Genomic DNA, 19,249 nt, shown 5'->3' with positions numbered 1-19,249 from the left:
GGACTTTGGAAGAAAGATATCATTGAGACCTACACTGAACTTCTACAAGTTTGCTATAAGTTTTAGGAGACTTATTAAAACTTAAAACTATTAAAATGCTACTAGGCTTTATCAGCGAAAGATCAATGATAAACAGCTGTTGTTATAATGCAGAGTGATTTGTCAAACATCTCGAAGGATACAATGCGTGCTGACATATTTCATTACACAAATTTTCCACGTTTTTCCGGGGCTGGTAGTATATCAAATATAATTTTTACCGAAGTGTTTTTTTCCTAAACACCAAAACTAACAGAATCTACGTTATTGTCTAAGTAACTTGTTCTGTCTTGAACGAAGTATGGTTTTGATCCAATGCAGTTCACGTAGATCCACCTTTTCAACATCACAACTTCTTTTTGAGGTATTAATGTACTGCTGCTCGACTAATGCGCCCCTACCGGTGAATACCTACGTGGCTGCAAAATCATTTTTTGCAGGATTGTGTGCTTTTCCTACCGGACGCTTTCTTTTTAAATAAAATTTAAACCCCGCCGTGAATGGAGGTGGGGGATATAATTAATTTAGGGTATTATCTGTTAGTTATGAATACTATCTTGAGAGGACTGGATATAACAATTTGATTCTTGCGTCGCTCAACAAGGATATTTTTAAGTCGATTTGAAAAGGATGATTTAAATTCAGCTGAGAAGCTGTGTGGAAATGTATTCTGAACAATAGTTTATTGGAATTGGAATTTCTTCATGTTAGTCCCGTATAGGTAAACATAAATGTTATTTACAGTGATTGGGGCTAGTTTTATTCCGAACATTTCAAGATCATTCAGGCACCAATCGTGGAAATAATGATAAGGATGAGATAGACTAAAAACAATTGGTTTCACTCGGATTCCAAGGAATATTTACTGTTTTTTTCCAAGTTAGACATCACTAATATTTAAAGAACTCGTACTTTAGAGAAACAAAAGTGCAATACTGTCCTGTCCTATGAAAGTGGGTCATGTGTGAATATGCAAATGTTACAAGTTGAGACATTCATTGATATTCCTGGAGACAAGTGAGTCAAGATTTTCTCGATTTATTCATGACACTTTCATCGTCTGCTTGTGTCGGGGAATGTGCCTGGCTGGTGTACATTTTATCGAATTTGACACACCATGACGAACACTAGGAACTGGAACTGTTTCAATGAGTATATAAGAAAGAATACTATAAACTGATAGCCACTCATTAAAAGAAAAAGAATGTGGTTTCCTTGAAAGACAGTGATAAGACGACAGAGTAAATGTAGCACCATCCAAACCCAAATAATACCTTGAAAATGTTAAGTTTTAAATTTTGTCGCTAGAACAGGCAGTGGAAATGCGATGAGAATACCAGAATTCGTGGAAAATTCGTGGTTACTTGAATTTAAAAAGATACAATTATTTGCCTCGTAAGTAATCACTAGTACGGTGTCGTATCAGTAAGAAATAATAATAATAATAATAATAATAATAATAATAATAACCACAACAACAACAACAACAACAAAAACAACAACAATAATAATAATAATAATAATAATAATAATAATAATAATAATAATAATAATAATAATAATCCTAGAATGTGGGGAATAACACAAGACAATATAACAAAGAAGCGTTACAGGGAATGAAGAACGCCGAAACTGTATATCAACAAGTTCTACACCACCATCATGCATCTCCCTCATTGTCTTATCACAACCCCCCCCAATAGAAATGTGATACCAAAGAGTCAAGAAGGGTCAAGGAGGAGGGAAAGACCGAGGAGTGAGCGCTGGCCAGACCTCTGCTGGACAAGCGCGAAGAGAACTGAGATCGTGGGGAGGCTTAGTGCCACTCAAATTCCAGTATAAACCAAGGCCACTACCAGCGAGAAATCAATGGTATGCGGCTGTTGCAATGACACAGATTTGTCTGCAAGCGCTATCGAAGGAGGCGGAGAGAGCTGGGCGTCTGCGGATACTTGTTGTCACTCAGCTTCCAAAGAACACCACAGGTCTCCAAACCGATCGTTTGTTGACTTGTGTGAAAGCTCCATATGAGCCAATAATAATAATAATAATAATAATAATAATAATAATAGGAAGAAGAAGAAGAAAAAGAAGACCAAAGGCAAGAAGGAGAAGGAAAAGCTGAACATAGATAGAAATACTAGTCAAATCGAAGCAGATGCCCGAGTAAGAAAATAAAACAGTTTCATAGTCAGTTTAAGTGGGGCAATAAGCCAGTAAGAGGCAGGGCACGTAGGATTCCATGTCTAAACGTGACTTGAAATATGAGACATGAAATCTTATATTTGCAACTCAATGGCACTAAATACTATTGCAATAAATAAGGACGTCTATTTGTAGTCCTAATACATGCAAGATGTGTGACGTGAATCCTGAAACAGTGTCGCACGTCGTTAGTGCACAAATGACTCCATAACAAAGAATGGACAAATCTGCATTGAGTTTAGAATCCTATTGAGAGCCAAATCGTTCCAACATCACCAAGAAGCAGTAGTGGAAAAGGAGAACTTTTGCTGAGACAATGTTTCTTTCCATCATCGATACGTTCCACGATGAGATTGTTTAAAGGACAAAGGTGTGTTTTTCTTTAGTTACTTCGTAATTATTTCAACAAAGGTTATTAATTAACCTAACAAATGTTATTAATCAAATCAACATAATAACGTTTAAACATCATATTTTAACCTTTCAAAATTGCGTATGAATTTTTATAGAATCAATCGGCTAGTGATTATTCTATATTCAGAGAATTAATTTACTGTGTGGACTAATTCGCAGAAAATAAGAGAAAAATAAAAATAATGATGATAATGTCGTTCATCAAATTACATCTGCATTTGTTTACAATATCATCTCACCTGATATTTGGGCTTGTAGATGAATGCTATGAAAAGATCACCTTTTATAAATATTTAGATTTAAAATATGCAAAGAAATGATTTGCGGTGATTTTAAATGGTACCTCTTTTTTTATTGAAAATTGACCTCATTAATAAGAAAAAAATAAAATGCTGAGGTTAACCTGGGCTTAAAAAGGGGATAATCCGATCTGTTGTCGAATGCGTTACTTCAACGCCATATCTCCAAGTTGTAACAAATCTTTTATAGGAAATGATTTGCTGAGATTTTATTATTTCTCTTAGCCGGCGTAACGTAAAATATTCCCATCTATTTTTTTCTTTTTTAACAAAAACCAGAAAGACTATTATAAAATCAGATTCTTTTTTTGTTGGTTATTTATACTTATCGGAAGAATTTCTGTACAAGATATGTCTAAGAACACTGACAGAACTATTAATCATTTTTGTGTGAAATTTGCAAAACATAAGCTCAGCCGTTTCGGAACATATAAGGAAGAAACTCACGCATACAAAGTGAATTTTATACTATAATAGAAATAGAGATTACGATGCAATTAGTTTAATTAAGGACGCTGTATAGAAAATGTTATTGCACAAACGTTCTCAGACACGTGTATTGGTTAAATGTCACACAAAAAAAGTCTAATCCGCAGCAAATGTGATGAATTCGACAAACACAATACGAAGAACAGACTATAAATAATGTAAATGACATAATTTATTAAGCCTATGATATGGTGATTGTTATCTTGGCCAAAAAAACAAAGAGGCTTCGTATTATTCGATGACTTTGAAGACAAAATAATAACAGATTTGATATGATCAGGTGCCGTACCGACTGCTACACAGTCGGTTGTGAATATTCAGATAATATATTTTTACAAACACACTTTTTATAAATTATTTTTGCTTTTTGTTTTTTTTACAAATATTCGCATTTTTTCTTTCTCTTTCCTTTTCGTCTTTATTGTTTACACACTGTTTTATATTTTTCCTTGTCTTTAATTATTCGTCTTTTCTACGAATATTCTTCCATCTATTTCTTTATTTTTCTATTTCTATTTTGTCTAGTTGCATTCATTTTTTATTTTGTGCTGCGTTTTATCCATTGCACTTTTCTACAAATACACAACCATTTTTTTCCATTCAACAAAATAGCTTTTACTTGTTTTGCGATTATATGTAAACCGGCTGCAATAACATCCACACACATTAATTTTAAGAAATATTAAAGGTTTTTGATTAAACAGTTAGAGATTATTTTCGTATATACAAGGGGTGTTCACAAGCAATGCCGCCTATTTTTTATTGTATATCAATACATAAAAGAGGATTACAAATTGCATTGTTATGATGACTGAACGTGCATTCGGGGTCTGAAAATGTTCATAACTCTGTTGCAGATATTGACGGTGTGATACTCTAAGAAGGCAATTCCTGTCATAGATATGCGTCAGAAGCCAAGATTCGACATTCAGTTCCTGGCTAAACTGCATATAAACAAATTCCTCTGCACAAAAGATACCCCATTTTAATGATTCGACTTCCGTGTTTGTGACTGTTTTATTTTTTAATTAAAACGAAAAATCGTACGTTGGACTTTTGGGAGGATGCTTGTATGACATTGTTCATTAAAAATGCTAGTGACTATGTAAAAAAAAAAAACACAACACAAAAATAACAAAAAAACAGAACACACACTGTCGCTTGTCTTAATAGTACCACTCCTGTTTTTGTGGTTCTGCGCTTTATAAAATAATAGGGGGTTTTACTCTTGGATCGACTGGTATAGATTCAACGGAAAATGATCCCACAATTCCCCTATTTTAGTACGTATTTGCCCCTTATATAATTAGAAGAGTGAAATATGTTCTGGAGAGTTAAAATCACACGACAATTTTCCAGCAATATTAGCTACAGACTTGATACAGATCTTCTATTTCGGGACAGTCCATGAGCTTGACGAAAAAGGGCTCTTCCTTGACGCGGGAGACATTATTGAGCACCGTTGTTGCAAAAATATGAAAAAAATACTTTAAATAGATTACTTTATACTGCCAGTCTAATATGTAAGAAATCGTGTGACCACGCATATAATGCACACACACACACACACACACACACACACACACACACACACACACATATATATATATATATATATATATATATATATTTTACACGGTGGTAATCACTTATCAAGGCCCGGAAGCCACTCAGTGATAAGGTTTATTGCAAGTACAGTACGTTAGTGTGGAGATTTGATGAAGTGTTTACTTAAGGGGGCGGTTCATTAGGAATTATATATATATATATATATATATATATATATATATATATATATATATATATATATATATATATATATATATACATATATATATAACATAATTGCGTTGCGCCACTAGTTCTTGTCAGATAACCGATGTTAAGCAACGTTGAGCCTGGTTAGTACCAGATGGGTGACCATTTGGGAATTCTAGACGCTGTATGTGCTCTCCGCTTATCTCGCCATTTGTTTCCAGTCGTCCTTTATATACATACACTTCACTTGCCAATGGTATTTAACAATGTAGACTCAGGAAAGGTGTGGTTGGAGAATGCATATCTCCTGCCACAACAATTTCATGCGCAGGAAACCTTTGTGGGTATCGATGGTCTGTCAAAGACTGAATGAGCCTGTTACTTATATATATATATATATATATATATATATATATATATATATATATATATACTTAATTTACTCACATAAAATTAATATTCGAAAGTATAGATTTATGCGTAAACTTTCAGTATTTTCTTCAACTATGCTCAATACGTAGGTAGAGCCAGCTAGTAAGTTATAAAATATATATGGCGATTAAGCTATACTGAATATTCCGCGTTTCATCCACTTTAGGACTCATAAGCCTGAAGAGTCCTAGATTGGATGAAACGCGGAATATTCAGTTTAGCTTAATCGCCATATATATTTTATAACTTACTATATATATATATATATATATATATATATATATATATATATATATTTATATATATATATATATGTTAATAAATGACAAAAATCTATATTCCAGAGTTCATGATGTTGATCACTTTACACTTTATTCTTTTGATTCTGTTGACATTTACAATTCATGACAGTATCTGCTTCGTAGTACAAAATCAATCACTTTATTATTCTCTCAATTAGTGAATCTATTTTGCCTTTAACTCATAAGAACAAATAGAAACAATCAATCCATTAAAAGGAAATAAATCCGAAAATTGGAAGAGAGCTGAAAAAAAAAAAAAATTACAAAAACGAGAATATTTGAAAAAAAAAAAATAATTTTTAGAAAGAGTTTAAAGATTTTATGTAAGACTTCTATTTCGGAACAAGGTACTTCTTGGAGACGGGATATATTATTGGACACTGTTAAAGTCAAAATATGAAAAATATAATAAACATTTTAAAATATATATTTTTTATACTGCTAGTTTTCATGTAGGAAACAGTGCGACGCATACATGTACCCACACACGCATATACATATATACTTTGAATCAAATCTATCAGATCACTTGATCACCTCTGACTTCTCCTTGGATTACTACTCGTTTGACCTGGCAGTAATATTCCGAAAACTATTGAACTGATTCTTAAATTAGACTGCCCAGGTTGTATTATATCCGTTCTCCCAGACTTTTAAGCGGCATTAAAATAACTTTTAAAGAACATTTTCAATATGTGTGCTTAGAAGCAAAATATATGTTTATTCATAGCTAAATATGTTGCTTACTTAATTTCATTCTCTCTGGTATTATAGGTCATTATTGAAAATCAATGGATTAAGGAAATAAATATAACTGTTACCCATATATTCCTAGTTGTAAATAATAAATTCTTAACTTCAATATATTTTCATGCATATTTTAATCTACAGAATTTAACTTTTATCATTACACTTATATTTTGCTCTATATTTTATAAATTGAGCTTTACCGTTTTGGCACGGATCGTCCTGAAAATATTATCATACTGCAATATCTAATGGGACAATTAACTTGATTTGTGATTTGTCCCATATATATATATATATATATATATATATATATATATATATATATACGAATTTTTTTGATATTATAATTTTACACCGTCAGAAGTTATGAACAATACATATGAGTCTGCGATCTGCGATCACCTTATTAATAACCGTGCTTGAGCCACGAATTTTTTGGTAGGCATGTTCACAAACTAAAGAAGTTTGCACTCGTATTTTCATTTAAAATCATAGAAACCATTTATATTAAGATCTAACCTTTGCAAACAAAATTATTTTTTTCTTAGCACTTGATGCGATGGTTATGTTATTATTTCCCTATTTATTTATTTATCTTTAATCATATTTTTCTTCTGCTGCACCTTATTTATGACTATTTTTGTAAATCTCAAATCATGGTTGATTAAGATTTGTTTAGTGGGGAACGGAACACGGTTTTATTGTTAAAGTACATCATGTTAACTGATTTTCTTTCTGCTATTATTACATGTTATACTCCTAAATTATATATATATATATATATATATATATATATATATATCGTTTGAATGTGTGTAGTATTAGCAGTAATTGTTGATGTTATACCATGTTTTTCCAAATTTTCTTCCGATAAGTTTTTAAATTAAATATCTGAAAACTAAAAAAAAAAAAAAAAAATCACATACGTCTGTATCGTTTCAAAGTTCATTTTACTTTAAGTTAGAGTACATTTTTGGACGGTGAAATAAAAAATCTAATATATAAAAAAGCTATATATCCGTATGTCTGCCTTTTTTATTTCCAAATTCTCACCGTACAGATACGGTGATTTATACTGAAAGCGGCTACCTTGAATATATGTCAGCTCTTCTACATAATCATGTTTTCTGAATTATTTTTTCATAAAAGTGTTTAAATAAAACTGTATTATTGTTTTCGTTGCAGCGACACGTTTATCGTTTCACTCTGCATTCAGTATTAAATAGACCGAAAAGATGTTGATAAGCCGTAAAACTAAACAACTTAACAAAATTCGTGTTTCTTACTTATTTTACTCATCCTGCTTTAATTATTCTTTGTTTTCATTTCTCCTCTCAATTATATCCACACTAATCTTCATCATATTGTTCGTATTTATTATTCCACTCTACTTCCATCGCCATCTATTCCATGAACACTTTATATACTGAACATCGCTAGTATAAAAATCTCCGAAAACAGCGGCTGTCAAATATTTCCGGGTAATCTTCCAAAATACGGCGTCGGAAAACTTCAAACGATCTCAAGTGGTTGCGTGACAAAACACTCTGGAGAGACGAGATATTCGTAACCTTCGGCGAAACGGATTTTCGATATATATTTTTTTTTTTCACTCTAGATATAGTCAGGTCTCAGTGGATTTAGAGTTGGACCAAGGGCCATCCCAAAACACCAGCGCAAAGATCATTATATGTTGGCATGTATTATTATTGGAAACAGTTTTTCACTGACGTACATTTGTGTTTATATAATATGCGAACACAAAGTGCATTTACCAATAGTGTGAATAAGAACACAATTTCGACAAACGCACAGACCCACTTACATACGTACACATACACAATCGTACATACATACACACATATATTCACACACACGCGCACATACACACACACATATATATATATATATATATATATATAAAGCTGTTTATGATACAAATAATATTGGTTACATATGTGCATACATCTTTTCATCTTTTCATGAAATCTTAATTCAAGTATAACGCTTCAGCAGACCAAAAAGGAATCTAAATCCCTTTAAAATCACGTAAGATTCATTTTTTTTAATTACATTTTCACCCCAAACAAGGCAAATTGCCACTTTGGTGTAGGGGGCTACTATCAGGGGCAACAACTACTGGGGTACTATGTAGGGATTTGGGCAGCAAGGTGTCGGTTCACGTTACACTTGAACTTCTGCACCTCAGTACTGTTGGGGAAACAGGGACCTGTATTAGAATTCCAGAGTCTAGCGGTTCTGGGGAAGAAACTATTGGAGTAAAAAGATCTTTTACATCTAGGGATCTCTACAGTGTGGGGGTGGGATTTAGCAGCCTGTCGGGTTTGTCGAAGGTTCTCACGTCGTGGGGGCACAAGTGATTGCAGTTCGTCAGAGCATTCACTACTAAAATACTTGTAGAAAAGGCAGAGGGATGCAACATTTCGTCGATGGGAGAGGCTGAAGCTTAGATGCCAGTTCAGGGCCTATCAGGTTTGCGACTCTCTTTTGAACCTTGTCATTTGATTTACATCCCAAAAAACAATCACTACACCAATCGTTTGCATATATATAAATATATATATATATATATATATATATATATATATATATATATATAAATGTGTGTGTGTATGCGTATGTGTACAACTCTCCTACAGCCTGCAACCCTGGGGCGAACATGATCAAACTTGATATGATGATGAGCCCCTACCTAGAGATGCTGCATACATTTTTCCAAAGTAAAGCTCAAACGTCAAGGGCATAGTATATGTGCGTATACTCACATACAGCTCACACCACTGGGGCAATCATGACCAAACCCGATTTGACGATGATCTTCGATCGAGGGATGCTGCACACTTTTTATCAAAGTCAAAGTCAACGATTAAGATCATATTTGGTTCGCACTTCATCAACTCCCCCAGCTGCGGATTGCTTACACCAGCTTCTTGTATCTATGGTTTCTTTTTGATAAAACATAAATGTTAACCATTGTGATTTTGTTATGAGGTAAAATGGTAATAAGAACGAAAGAAACACAGGATTTTTAGGAACGAAACATGTATTCACATAATTACAGGGAAAGTGAGTTGAGTAATACCATTACTCAACGGTGGGGCGTTTGCACACGGCCAGCTTGGTCAAGTACTAATCGCAAACTACCATGTACCGGTATTCCATACTGGAAGTGACGTCACTAAAGAAAGTGACGTCATGAGATAGTCCAATAATTCAATCAAGGGGCGTCTCCAACAATCCCCTCCTGAACTTTTTGATCGTAAAAGCTGCCAGTACCTTTTCCTTTAAGGGTTTATCATCAATGGCTCGGTAACCTTTCTCTTACGGAAGGACCACCGTAGTTCAGGTGTTTGTTGAGGAGGCCAAGATCAAATGTTTCGAAGACAGTGTCTATCGGTTCATCTTCCAATGGTGGATTGTCGTTGGTTTCAACTGATCAGAATCTTCTTTTCGTTTGTGGGTATATGTTGGTCCTTGGATATTATATATCTTGTCACCGACTGTCTTAGTAATTTTACCCACCTCCCAGAATGATGTGTTGTTTTTATAACTTTTGAAAAACACTCTTTAACCTGGTATGAAACGTTTACTGGGTACATAAATGGTCAGTAGTGGCCTTGACAGTTTGGGTAGAATCTTGTAAAAAACGGATCTCATTTTCCGCGCAAACATCATTTCTGCAAGTGAGTCTAATGTTGGGGTGTTAGGGTTGAGTGTAATTATATACACGTGTAGAAACTGATCCTTTAGCTAGGGGAATTCTTTTGGTGCGGGTTTTTTTAGCTTTCGGCTTTGCAGTTTCAGTTTTTCTGCCTCCTTTGGAAGATTCTGTGGAAGCTCTTTTTTTTTCAATTTTTCTGTTGCTGCGAATAGGGCGTTTCGTTTATTCTTGAAAATGAGCAGAGTGTTTTCTTTTAGTTCGAATTTTGCTATAGACTTTGTACGTTTTCCTAGTCCTGGTGAGAATACTTCTGAAATTTCTCTTTTAACTCGACCAATGTTTCCAGCCACAGCGATAGCACGGGCTTGTAGGGGATCCAGGTCTTGTGATTGGGGCAGTTATTAGGTGTAGTCTGAGTTTTCTTACTTCCAGCTGTGCCTTTTTCGGGGTGACTATTTTTCCGGTCTGAAGGTCATCCTTCTAATGAATGTTGCGTCTGCCTCCTCGACGTTTCGCGAGTTGTTTCTTACGCAGATTACCCGTTGACAATCCTCAGGCAACTTCTGGGGGGTGAGATCTTGTTCGCCCTGAAGTCTAGAGAGAACACGTCGTCTAATCTCAGCGTTTTTGGATGAGACTAGATCATGCGCTTAACTTAAACAATTCACTCGTCTTTCTGGCGATAATATAATCCACAAACTTGCTATGTTCCGTGCTTCCTAATTTCCTCAAAAGTAGTGAACTTTCTTAGCGTTCCTCAAATCAACGGTGAATAGATCCTCAGATTTCTAATAAAACACGTCAAACGTCCCATCCGCCTCCGGTTGGTAGTTGAACTTTTCTATAGCGTTCCATATTGTACTTTGGGAAAAAGCAAAACTGTTGTCCCTGTGTTCCGTTCCATCGAATATTTTTAACAATAGTTATTCTTGTCTCTATTGTTGAAGTAGCATTCTCTCCTCCAATGCTTGTTGCCTCTCTTGAAATTGTAACTGGAGCCGTTTATCACGTTCTTTTAAATTTTCCTCTGCCTTGATTAGCTGTATTAATACTGCTTTAACGTCCTCCATCTTTTTATGGCTTTTCTCCAAAAGCAGGAAAAATATTTATTTCCGTTTTCGACTGTAGAAAAGAGAGATAAAATAATAAAAAAAACGAAAATATCCTTTCTTTGATTGTGTGTATGAGGCGGGAGCAATGTATCCCTACTTTTCTAGTTAAAAACCTTGGAGATAACCCAATATGAGGGGGAACTAAAATATTTTACTTGCGAAATAAAAAAAAAATTACTGTGATACAATACAGTTGCAAAAGAATAAAAATGCTTTTGGGATTGTTTGGAAGTTAACAAAAATAGATGTTTCTTATGTGTGTGTGGGGTGGGGGGGAGTTTTCCCATGCGGAAGAAAAAAGTTTTTAATTTTAGAACTGACATTTAAAAATAGAATATTTCAGAAAATTCCCCCCAATGAACAAGTATATTTCTTTTAGTCCAAATAAAATGAAACGGGAAATACCATTTATCCCTCGTTAAAATATTGCATAAATTAGCAGTAGTAATCAAAGACAAAAAAATCACTTTATTTGAAAAATGTTCGAATTTGCATACGAATAACAGCGACATTTTTCGATAAAATTGTTCTCGCGGTGAATATTAGTTGAACATTTTTCGCTCTCTTTTTTCTTCTTTTCTTCTTCCAATAGGCAACCAACTTAATTTTTAACCATTTAAAAATTACATTTCGTACAGTTCTTTTCAATTTAAATATAGAGACAAAAAATACAATTTTGTCGATACATTGGCATGTGTTCGTTTTCTTTTCTTTCCTCTTTTCGCTTTTCGGACGTAATTGCAAGCAGACTTCTTAGTTTGTCAATTCGTCGTTCTTTTGAAGTCAATCAGAATTTTGTTTTTTGTTTTTTGACCCGTGTTAAAGTCGAATTCGACGTCGCCAGTTTTTATGCGGTTAAGTGGTAATAAGAACGAAAGAAACACAGGATTTTTAGGAACGAAACATGTATTCACATAATTACAGGTAAAGTGAGTTGAGTAATACCGTTACTCAACGGTGGAGCGTTTTCACACGGCCGGCTTGGTCGAGTGCCAATCTCAGACTACCATGCACCGGAACTCCATACCGGAAGTGACGTCACGAGGAAGTGACGTCATGAGATAGTCCATTAATCCCATGGAGGAGCGTCTCTTCGTAATTGTTTCATTTTTTATGTGTAACTTTGATATAAACCTCCTTGTTGGATTTCAGTCATTTAGGGAGGAATTTAAAATTTTTAAACAATTTAACCAATAGTTTTTCTACAACATTTATTTACTGCATGGTGCCATCGAAGTGGGTATCCGCGTTTACAGCAACGCCCCGCGGTTATCTTTGTAAGTAAAGTCATAAAATGTTATTTCTTGAGTACGCGAATAAAATTCATTGTAATCTAACATAAAAACGCAGACAACAATTGTTTTTTAGCAGATACACTAAAAAAGCTAGGAAATAGATTCATCATTTTCTTATGTAAATGTGCATGTATTTTTTATATAACTACATAAGATATGTGCGAGAATATATATATATATATATATATATATAACTACTTAATTTACTCACAGAAAATTAATATAGGAAAGTATAGATTTATGCGTAAACTTTAAGTATTTACTTCAAAACTGCTCAATACGTAGGTAGAGCTAGTTAGTAATTTATAAAATATATATGGTGATTAAGGAAATCTTAATTAATTCATTAAGCTTAATCGCCATATATATTTTATAAATTATTATACATATATACATATATATATATATATATATGTACACTGAGGAAGAAAGAAGGAACGGTGGGAAATAATGTGCTTTTTAAAGAAGTGTTTCGTTTTTTTTTAATGTTTTGTATCCCTGCACGTCCTATAGGAAATAAATGCATAAAATATATAAACATTTGTACATTTGTGTATTACTTTTTCATTCATATATATATATATATATATATATATATATATATATATATATATATATATATATATATATATACATAAATATATATATACATATATATTTATATATATATATATATAAATCTATTTATATATATATATATATAGAGAGAGAGAGAGAAAGAGAGAGAAGGAGAGAGAATTATTGACAAAAGTCCATATTCGAAAGTTCATAATGTTGACCATCTGACAATTTATTCCTTTAATTCAGTTGACATTTACAATTAATTACCGCATCTGTTTCGTAGCACAACAGCAATCATTTAATTATTATATTAATTAGGGAATTTATTTTCCCCCCAACTCATCAGAAGAAATAGCAACAATCAATCATCAAAAAGAAACTATGTGCGTTTTGACATGATTAAAATCCGAAAATGGGAAGAGAAGCTGTAAATACCTAATAATATGTATCCATTAGGCCATTTTAAATTCTGAATTATATTGAGCTCATTAAATTAGGGTTGGTATATATAATAAGGAAATAAAGTATATATATATATATATATATATATATATATATATATATATATACATACATACAAATATATATATATATTCATCGTTTATATGTTTGTTTTTAGTAAAATTTCATATTTTTATTAAAAATAAGTCCGTTAAAGGATAATAGAGATGGTCAGTGTCTAGGTGCAGAAAACTGACTTGGTTTTAAACTAGACTTAGGAAATTAATGCTGTTTCTTTTTTTACTTGGGAGTCATCAGTTATCAAGGTCCAAAAGCCACTCGAGGATTAGGGTAAATGAATATAAATTGGTAGTGCAGTAATCGTTAGTATTGCAAATTCGGTAGCATTTAATTATTTGTGGGGCATGCTCAACAAGAACTTGTTTACATTGGATACGAGATCTAACATATGAAGTCTAAACATTTTTTATCTTTTCCGACTGAAGTAGTACTGTAACAGAGCGCATATGGGTGCGTCTGGAAAAAGCAGCATCCGCATGGTTGATTGAAAACGATTGTGTTAGGAGCGGTTGAATGCGTAAGCAAAATGGCAAGTGTGCACGGGCTTGCGTCTGAAGAAAAAGAAAAAAGTTACACTATGTGGTCGGGGAAAAGCAGAAGTGACGCCGAAGGAGGTAAGCGTGTAAAATAAAAGGGAGTAGAAAGAGCACGGTCGAAAAAGATGGACGATAAACAATCGTTGTCTTGGGCTGGCGTGTAGTGAGTCAGAAGCGTTAGACTTTAACATTGTGTCGAGAAGGGGTGAAAGGAAAAGGGTAATAAAAGACGAGTAAATAAAGAAACGTCAGAGTTATTTACTTTTGTTGGTTTGTTTCCTTGCGAGCGTGCCGTACGTCATGGTGCTCCGGGAGAGCCTCGAACTGTAATAAGCAAGGTTCGAACATAATGAGCGTTATATTAACACTAATTTTAGACCCAAATGCCAAGGAATATGTGTCTCCTAGATTGTTAGAAATCCCCTGAATGATAGATCATGATGACGGTAACCATTGCGAAGAATTGGATTACTAAAGATGTGGACGAAACAAGACTTTATTTACATTGATTTTTAAAAGACTATGATCTAGTTAACTGAGAGGCAACCATGCGGTATTGTGTTACATAAATAGCAGTTATAGGAGAAAAAGTTTTCTCATAGAGTTGCCTTTAATTTTAGTTTAAGAGAAAAAATGGTAAATATTGTCATTCTATGAAGCCAATCGAGACTTTATAATTTGTCATGAAAGAACACGATAGAGTAGAAGAAGGCTAGCAATGTCTCCTCAGCGAAAAAGAGGTAGTAAAAATCGCGCTTAGGTTGTTCGAGATATTCTGACTGATTTGCCGATAAAACCAATAAATTTGCGTCGGCCTCGCTTAGCCTCATTCGTCGACAATCGACATAGAAACATATCAATGCCTATTCGAAATTCGACACGATATGTCTATTGTTCTGTTCGTTAAATAAAAGAGAATGAAACGCATATTCAATTTCCCAGTTTACAATAAATTATTGTGCTTTCTCTTCAAGTGCAATGAAAAGTCGTGACTCTCATTATTGTCGTCCATAATAAAAAAATAATGGTCATATCGCCAAATACTGTCTGATCGTAATCGCGTTGAATTATTCGAGTCAAACGTAACGAACCTTCATAGATTTCGTCTTTATTTGCTTTTTAAAACATGCTCGCAATCGTCCATGTTGAGATGAATTAATTATGGTGTATATATATATGTATATATATATATATATATATATATATATATATATATATATATATATACATATATATATATATATATTCGTGCGTGTGTGTAAGGTGGTCGTTAAAGGCGAGATGTTTCGTTATATATCAATCCCTCGGACCCATACGTTGCCTTGTACCGTCGCAAATTATAATTTCTGACGAGGACGCATCAGACCGTCTGAAACGTACGTAAACGATTTCAATGACTTAAAAACCTTATTACAATGATCCAAACATAATTCTCAATGAAAAACCAAGTCACGGAATAATAAAATAATGTTAAAAAAATACACATTGTTGGTGACTACTCCCTTATTTAAATATATATATATATATATATATATATATGTATGTATATATATATATATATATATATATATATATATATATATATATACTGATACACACAAACACACACACATATATATATATATATATATATATATATATATATATATATATATATATAGGTATTAAAAATATCTATGCAATTTAGAATACACAGAGGTGTACTCCTCGCATAGCATCGTAAGACTATTATATGGAATTAATGATATCACGTGTGTTTATATATTATGTGATTTTTGGATAGCAAATAAAATATTTTTTGATGTTCGCACCCAGTGGTAGAGAGTTTATCAATTAAGTTTCTCTCTCTCTCTCTCTCTCTCTCTCTCTCTCTCTCTATCTCTATATATATATATATATATGCGTGTGTGTGTGCGTGTGTGTGTGTGTGTGTACCTATGTATATCATATTATGTATATATGTGTATATATAAGTAAGTATATATGTTTACCAGCAAAAGTATCCGTCGTTGACTGGGTTCAAGTACAGCCTACAGAAAATGGACTCTGATTTATGAAAGTATGATAGGTTATGAAAACGAAGGGTTGTAAAGAGATAGCTTCGAATTTGGGGGTATCAAAACCAAAGCAAAATATGATGAAAGTAATAATAAAAGAGATAAATCCCATAATTTATTATACCATACCTGTTCACACTGAAACACTTATCACAATATTCTGTGGATCTATATTAAAAAAAAAAATTGTTAAACTTTTTGACGTATTTTTATTCTATGGAGGGCAGCCGCGAAGGAGCACCACATAATTATTATACCATATTTCTAAAAACTGAAAGATCATTATCAAAGTATACTTACGCAGATAGATATGAAAACCTTTATTAAAGTGTGTGCCTATTTCCATTCTACGGAGGCCAGGCGCGAACGCCGACCCCACAATTTTATTATACCATCCCTATTTAAGTTAAAACATACTAATCAAAGTATTATTATGTACATCTATATAGAAAACACTTGCAAACTTTTTTTTTAATTTTAAAATGTTTTTTTTCCATATTTGTGGACCAGGCGCGTACGCAGACCCCACAATAGGTATGTTCGATCTGATACTTTTTTTTACACAGTGATCACCACTTATCAAGGCTCGGAAGCCACTCAGGGATAAAGGTTATTGCAAGTACAATACGTTAGTGTGGAGATTTGATGAAGTGTTTACTTAAGGGGGCGATTCATGAAGTGTTTACTTAAGGGGGCGGTTCATTAGGAATTTGTTTACGTTAGACTTGAAGACATACAAGTTGTACTTCGGAGGGAATCAGGCAGACGGAACAGAGTCCACAGGCGTGCAGTTTCATGAAAGAAACTTTGTTCATGGAATCTACGTTTTGATATAGGCACAGAAAAAGAGTGGGGGAAATTTTCACATTGGATTACGCTAGACGGGTGTTTTTCGTGAAAGATTGGCGAGGGGGACCAGAGATTGGAGTTCAGGCGAGCAACTGCCATGGAAATAACGATAAAACAAGGATAGTCTCTCAACGTCTCTTCTGTGGGAGAGAGGTTGCAGAGTAGAGAAAAGGGCATCCCCGACTAAGCCACGAAGTCTATTTTGTACTCTGTCAAGGAAGGATAGGCTGTTTTTAGCAGCTCCTGACCAGATATGGCAACAGTATTCCATCCTTGGACGTACTTGGCTTTTATATAGATAGAGAATTGCATCAGTAGTGAGATATCTTCTGGAGCGGTAGAAGGATCCCACCATCTTTCCAGCGACCTTGGCAACAGACTTGATGTTCGTGTTCTATTTCAGATCAGGAGTAAAGGTCAAACCCAGAAGCTTGTCAAAACACGGGGCCTCTCCCAGACGAGAGTCATCCATCCCAATTGATGCCAGATGGGGATCAGAGCTTGATGATGTAAAGATAGGAGATTGGTTTTAGATGCATTACAGGTAACCAGCCACATCTTCCCCCACTGAACCACGCGCTCGAGATCAGAGGAGAGAGAATCTGAGAGAACTTTGTCATTTACAGCCTTTGATGTGTTGCTGTAGATGGTTGTGTCACCAGCATAGATGTCAACGAATAATTTAAGTATGTGTTTAGGGAGGTCATTGATGTAGATCAGGAAGAGAGTTGGGCACAGTATTGACCCCTGAGGGACTCCAGCATTTATATAACAGGCCTCCGATTTTTTCCATCTAACACTACCCTTATGAGCCTATCGGAAAGAAATGATTTAATGATTGAGAAAACATTTCCAGTTATACTGTAGCTGGAAATCTTTTGAAGTAGACCCTTATGCATTACCTTACCGAAAGCCTTTGATATGTCAAGAGCAATTGCCCTAGAAAGGAAGCCTTTGTCAAGAGATTCACTAATCCTGTGGGATATAACCGTCAGCACATCTGCGGTAGATCTTGCAGAGCGGAAACCATATTGTGTGTCACTTAGAAGGTTGTTCCTGCTTAGGTGGTTGATTATTTCTCTATAATATGGATTCCAGCAACTTACTCATAACACACAGGAGACTTATTTGTCTGTACAGAGAGGGAGATGTCTTATCACCTGAATTCTTAAATACTGGGCAAACCGACGAGGTATTCCAGGGAGTTGGAAAGCACTTCTCCTTAAGGCAGCGCTTAAATAGTTTCGTAAGTATGAGAGCGAGTTCTGGTTGAAGCTTTTTCAACGCTATAATTGGGATGCCATCAGGGCCAGTTGCTTTACTGGAATAAAGGTTCTTAAAAAATTCACTCGGGCTCTCAATTTCTATTGAGAAGCTGCAATTTTTTTGCCGCAATTGGACGAAAATAGAAATTTGTTGAAACAGTGCATAAGTTACAAACAAGCGGGTATAGATGCACCGGTAAAGATTACTACATTGCCAAAGTGAAACGTCGCGATTACTTGAATGTCAATAAATAGATTTAATTATTAGGTTATTATATACAGTTTGATTAAGTGATAAGATATTGTTAAGTGCAAATGCAATGATCGCAGGTAATGGACTTTTTAATCGCTTTGTACTCGCGACAAATTTAGTCACCGAAAATAATATCTAGTTTACGGGGAAATAATTTCAGCAAATTCTGTAAATGATTGTAATTGATCTCATGACAACGCCACATACCATGAAATGTTGGAAAAATCGTGGATGCATTTAAACTAGTTTTGCAGAAGAATCAAGGTGTAAATACAAATAAAAAAGGATTCAGAACTTATGACAGATTATAAAATAACAACTCGAATACGAAGTTAGATATATTGGCTGCGGGGATGATGTCTGAAAAAAAAAGAACGCCGTGTGTTTTATAAGATCTTGTCAACTTCCGTGAGCAACACTTAAAAAATA

The sequence above is a fragment of the Euprymna scolopes genome, chromosome 35 (genome assembly GCF_053919585.1).
Source record: "Euprymna scolopes isolate OS-2025 chromosome 35, ASM5391958v1, whole genome shotgun sequence".
Taxonomy (NCBI): Eukaryota; Metazoa; Mollusca; class Cephalopoda; order Sepiida; family Sepiolidae; genus Euprymna; species Euprymna scolopes.
Note: the sequence above shows the minus strand (reverse complement) of the source record.